Genomic DNA, 6,051 nt, shown 5'->3' with positions numbered 1-6,051 from the left:
CCAAAGCAGATGTGTGCTGACAACTTAAATGCACAATCATGTTTGTGTTTTTTCTTTCTTTCTTCCATCCTTTGTAATATCATATTAAATATTAAGGTAGCAGATTATAATCAATGACTAATGACATAAGAAAAGAAAAAAAAATGTATACTAAGCTGCTCCAGGTGAGGCTTGAACTCACAACCTCGGCATTGCTCAACAGATACTGTCTTACAAGTGCCGCACGCTGACCAAGTGCACCACTGGAGAACTTTGTAGCATTTGTTGGTTATGCTAGATGTGGATTTTATTCAATACAATCAGTACAGTCATAAGAATTGAAAAAGAAAATCATTTTTGGTGATGAATGATGAGCAACAAAGGAACATGCATGCCAGATGGCACTTGAATAAGCTGTCCACGGTGATAGAAAAGGTTTAAAAAACAACAACAATAATGTTATCATAATAAATGTCATATTTTAGCTTCTGTGGTCATTTTTTACAAGCTAAACACTGCAAGACTGTTTTACAGTTGAAGCAAGGATAAAATATCAACTCTAGTGATGAGACACTTGCTGTAATGACTTCCACCACAGATGGGACTTGGACCCACAACCCCTGGCTTAGGAGAACAGTGACTTATCCATTATGCCAGTGGTGCTTACTGATGTTCTTATTTAAGACTGATAGGTTTTTAATAGTCAATTATTTATTTTTGAGGAAAAAGTGAAGCTGTTTACTGTGTTCTTTTCATTACCAAGTCCAGCAAGAAATGTGCTGGTACTATACAGAGCTGTCAGTATGGATTATCATGCTATATTGCAGAAAATCAATTTGATGCAACTGCTTTACCAATAGTATGTTAATATTTTCCATTGTTGTTTTGTTGGCTGACTGAAGGAAGATATGCAGTGCATTAGAACCAAAGCAGATGTGTGCTGACAACTTAAATACTAACTCATGTTTGTGTTTTTTCTTTCTTTCTTCCATCCTTTGTAATATCATATTAAATATTAAGGTAGCAGATTATAATCAATGACTAATGACATAAGAAAAGAAAAAAAAAACGTATACTAAGCTGCTAAAGGTGAGGCTTGAACGCACAACCTCAGCATTGCTCAACAGATACTTTCTTACAAATACCGCATGCTGACCAAGTGCACCACTGGAGAACTTTGCAGCATTTATTGGTTATGCTAGATGTGGATTTTATTCAATACAATCAGTACAGTCATAAGAATTGAAAAATAAAATCATTTTTGGTGATGAATGATGAGCAACAAAGGAACATGCATGCCAGATGGCACTTGAATAAGCTGTACACGGTGATAGAAAAGGTTTTAAAAAAACAACAACAATGTTATCATAATAAATGTCATATTTTAGCTTCTGTGGTCATTTTTTACAAGCTAAACACTGCAAAACTGTTTTACAGTTGAAGCAAGGATAAAATATCAACTCTAGTGATGAGACACTTGCTGTAATGACTTACACCCCAGATGGGACTTGGACCCATAACCCCTAGCTTAGGAGAACAGTGACTTATCCATTATGCCAGTGGTGCTTACTGATGTTCTTATTTAAGACTGATAGGTTTTAAATAGTCAATTATTTATTTTTGAGGAAAAAGTGTAGCTGTTTACTGTGTTCTTTGCATTACCAAGTCCAGCAAGAGATGTGCTGGTACTATCCAGAGCTGTCAGTATGGATTATCATGCTATATTGCAGAAAATCAATTTGATGCAACTGCTTTACCAACAGTATGTTTATCTTTTCCATTGCTGTTTTGTTGGATGACTGAAGGAAGATATGCAGTGCATTTGATCCAAAGCAGATGTGTGCTGACAACTTAAATACAAACTCATGTTTGTGTTTTTTCTTTCTTTCTTCCATCCTTTGTAATATCATATTAAATATTAAGGTAGCAGATTATAATCTATGACTAATGACATAAGAAAAGGAAAAAAAAACAGTATACAAAGCTGAACTCACAACCTCGGCATTGCTCAACAGATACTGTCTTACAAGTACCGCGCGCTGACCAAGTGCACCACTGGAGCACTTTGCAGCATTTATTGGTTATGCTAGATGTGGATTTTATTCAATACAATCAGTACAGTCATAAGAATTGAAAAAGAAAATCATTTTTGGTGATGAATGATGAGCAACAAACGAACGTGCATGCCAAATGGCACTTGAATAAGCTGTCCACGGTGATAGAAAAGGTTTAAAAAACAACAACAACAATGTTATCATAATAAATGTCATATTTTAGCTTCTGTGGTCATTTTTTACAAGCTAAACACTGCAAGACTGTTTTACAGTTGAAGCAAGGATAAAATATCAACTCTAGTGATGAGACACTTGCTGTAATGACTTCCACCCCAGATGGGACTTGGACCCACAACCACTGGCTTAAGAGAACAGTGCCTTATCCATTATGCCAGTGGTGCTTTCTGATGTCCTTATTTAAGACTGATAGGCTTTTAATAGTCAATGATTTATTTTTGAAAAAAAGTAAAGCTGTTTACTGTGTTCTTTGCATTACCAAATCCAGCAAGAAATGTGCTGGTACTAACCAGAGCTGTCAGTGTGGATTATCATGCTATATTGCAGAAAATCAATTTGATGCAACTGCTTTACCAAGAGTATGTTAATCTTTTCCATTGCTGTTTTGTTGGCTGACTGAAGGAAGATATGCAGTGCATTTGAACCAAAGCAGATGTGTGCTGACAGCTTAAATGCACAATCATGTTTGTGTTTTTTCTTTCTTTCTTCCATCCTTTGTAATATCATATTAAATATTAAGGTAGCAGATTATAATCAATGACTAATGACATAAGAAAAGAAAAAAAAACGTATACTAAGCTGCTCAAGGTGAGGCTTGAACGCACAACCTCGGCATTGCTCAACAGATACTTTCTTACAAATACTGCATGCTGACCAAGTGCACCATTGGAGAACTTTGCAGCATTTATTGGTTATGCTAGATGTGGATTTTATTCAATACAATCAGTACAGTCATAAGAATTGAAAAAGAAAATCATATTTGGTGATGAATGATGAGCAACAAAGGAACATGCATGCCAGATGGCACTTGAATAAACTGTACACGGTGATAGAAAAGGTTTAAAAAAAAACAACAACAATGTTATCATAATAAATGTCATATTTTAGCTTCTGTGGTCATTTTTTACAAGCTAAACACTGCAAAACTGTTTTACAGTTGAAGCAAGGATAAAATATCAACTCTAGTGATGAGACACTTGCTGTAATGACTTACACCCCAGATGGGACTTGGACCCATAACCCCTGGCTTAGGAGAACAGTGACTTATCCATTATGCCAGTGGTGCTTACTGATGTTCTTATTTAAGACTGATAGGTTTTTAATAGTCAATTATTTATTTTTGAGGAAAAAGTGTAGCTGTTTACTGTGTTCTTTGCATTACCAAGTCCAGCAAGAGATGTGCTGATACTATCCAGAGCTGTCAGTATGGATTATCATGCTATATTGCAGAAAATCAATTTGATGCAACTGCTTTACCAACAGTATGTTAATCTTTTCCATTGCTGTTTTGTTGGCTGACTGAAGGAAGATATGCAGTGCATTTGATCCAAAGCAGATGTGTGCTGACAACTTAAATACAAACTCATGTTTGTGTTTTTTCTTTCTTTCTTCCATCCTTTGTAATATCATATTAAATATTAAGGTAGCAGATTATAATCTATGACTAATGACATAAGAAAAGGAAAAAAACAGTATACAAAGTTGCTCAAGGTGAGGCTTGAACTCACAACCTCGGCATTGCTCAACAGATACTGTCTTACAAGTACCGCGTGCTGACCAAGTGCACCACTGGAGCACTTTGCAGCATTTATTGGTTATGCTAGATGTGGATTTTATTCAATATTATCAGTACAGTCATAAGAATTGAAAAAGAAAATCATTTTTGGTGATGAATGATGAGCAACAAACGAACGTGCATGCCAGATGGCACTTGAATAAGCTGTCCACGGTGATAGAAAAGGTTTAAAAAAAACAACAACTATGTTATCATAATAAATGTCATTTTTTAGCTTCTGTGGTCATTTTTTGCAAGCTAAACACTGCAAGACTGTTCTACAGTTGAAGCAAGGATAAAATATCAACTCTAGTGATGAGACACTTGATGTAATGACTTCCAACTGAGATGGGACTTAAACCCACAACCATTGTCTTAGGAGAACAGTGCCTTATCCATTATGCCAGTGGTGCTTACTGATGTCCTAATTTAAGACTGATAGGTTTTTAATAGTCAATTATTTATTTTTGAAAAAAAGTGAAGCTGTTTACTGTGTTCTTTGCATTACCAAGTCCAGCAAGAAATGTGCTGGTACTAACCAGAGCTGTCAGTATGGATTATCATGCTATATTGCAGAAAATCAATTTGATGCAACTGCTTTACCAACAGTATGTTAATCTTTTCCATTGCTGTTTTGTTGGCTGACTGAAGGAAGATATGCAGTGCATTTGAACCAAAGCAGATGTGTGCTGACAACTTAAATGCACAATCATGTTTGTGTTTTTTCTTTCTTTCATCCATCCTTTGTAATATCATATTAAATATTAAGGTAGCAGATTATAATCAATGACTAATGACATAAGAAAAGAAAAAAAAATGTATACTAAGCTGCTCCAGGTGAGGCTTGAACTCACAACCTCGGCATTGCTCAACAGATACTGTCTTACAAGCGCCGCACGCTGACCAAGTGCACCACTGGAGAACTTTGCAGCATTTGTTGGTTATGCTAGATGTGGATTTTATTCAATACAATCAGTACAGTCATAAGAATTGAAAAAGAAAATCATTTTTGGTGATGAATGATGAGCAACAAAGGAACATGCATGCCAGATGGCACTTGAATAAGCTGTCCACGGTGATAGAAAAGGTTTAAAAAAACAACAACAATAATGTTATCATAATAAATGTCATATTTTAGCTTCTGTGGTCATTTTTTACAAGCTAAACACTGCAAGACTGTTTTACAGTTGAAGCAAGGATAAAATATCAACTCTAGTGATGAGACACTTGCTGTAATGACTTCCACCACAGATGGGACTTGGACCCACAACCCCTGGCTTAGGAGAACAGTGACTTATCCATTATGTCAGTGGTGCTTACTGATGTTCTTATTTAAGACTGATAGGTTTTTAATGGTCAATTATTTATTTTTGAGGAAAAAGTGTAGCTGTTTACTGTGTTCTTTGCATTACCAAGTCCAGCAAGAGATGTGCTGATACTATCCAGAGCTGTCAGTATGGATTATCATGCTATATTGCAGAAAATCAATTTGATGCAACTGCTTTACCAACAGTATGTTAATCTTTTCCATTGCTGTTTTGTTGGATGACTGAAGGAAGATATGCAGTGCATTTGATCCAAAGCAGATGTGTGCTGACAACTTAAATACAAACTCATGTTTGTGTTTTTTCTTTCTTTCTTCCATCCTTTGTAATATCATATTAAATATTAAGGTAGCAGATTATAATCAATGACTAATGACATAAGAAAAGAAAAAAAAAATGTATACTAAGCTGCTCCAGGTGAGGCTTGAACTCACAACCTCGGCATTGCTCAACAGATACTGTCTTACAAGTACCGCGCGCTGACCAAGTGCACCACTGGAGCACTTTGCAGCATTTGTTGGTTATGCTAGATGTGGATTTTATTCAATACAATCAGTACAGTCATTAGAATTGAAAAAGAAAATAATTTTTGGTGATGAATGATGAGCAACAAAGGAACATGCATGCCAGATGGCACTTGAATAAGCTGTCCACGGTGATAGAAAAGGTTTTAAAAAAACAACAACAATGTTATCATAATAAATGTCATATTTTAGCTACTGTGGTCATTTTTTACAAGCTAAACACTGCAAGACTGTTTTACAGTTGAAGCAAGGATAAAATATCAACTCTAGTGATGAGACACTTGCTGTAATGACTTCCACCCCAGATGGGACTTTGACCCACAACCCCTGACTAAGGAGAACAGTGACTTATCCATTATGCCAGTGGTGCTTACTGA

At 35.8% G+C, this 6,051-nt stretch overlaps 2 non-coding genes across 2 annotated transcripts; both read right to left on the bottom strand.

The window, feature by feature from the left end:
* Window positions 1-3,753: 3,753 nt before the first annotated feature.
* On the bottom strand, window positions 3,754-3,846 carry TRNAT-UGU (transfer RNA threonine (anticodon UGU)). The gene is given in 2 exon segments: window positions 3,754-3,789; window positions 3,809-3,846. It is a non-coding gene; the product is annotated as a tRNA-Thr (tRNA).
* Window positions 3,847-5,559: 1,713 nt separating this feature from the next.
* TRNAT-UGU (transfer RNA threonine (anticodon UGU)) lies at window positions 5,560-5,652 on the bottom strand. Its single transcript is given in 2 exon segments — window positions 5,560-5,595; window positions 5,615-5,652. It is a non-coding gene; the product is annotated as a tRNA-Thr (tRNA).
* Window positions 5,653-6,051: the final 399 nt, after the last annotated feature.

The sequence above is a fragment of the Pseudophryne corroboree genome, chromosome 11 (genome assembly GCF_028390025.1).
Source record: "Pseudophryne corroboree isolate aPseCor3 chromosome 11, aPseCor3.hap2, whole genome shotgun sequence".
Classification (NCBI taxonomy): Eukaryota; Metazoa; Chordata; class Amphibia; order Anura; family Myobatrachidae; genus Pseudophryne; species Pseudophryne corroboree.
This window is presented reverse-complemented; position numbering and strand designations above follow the sequence as displayed.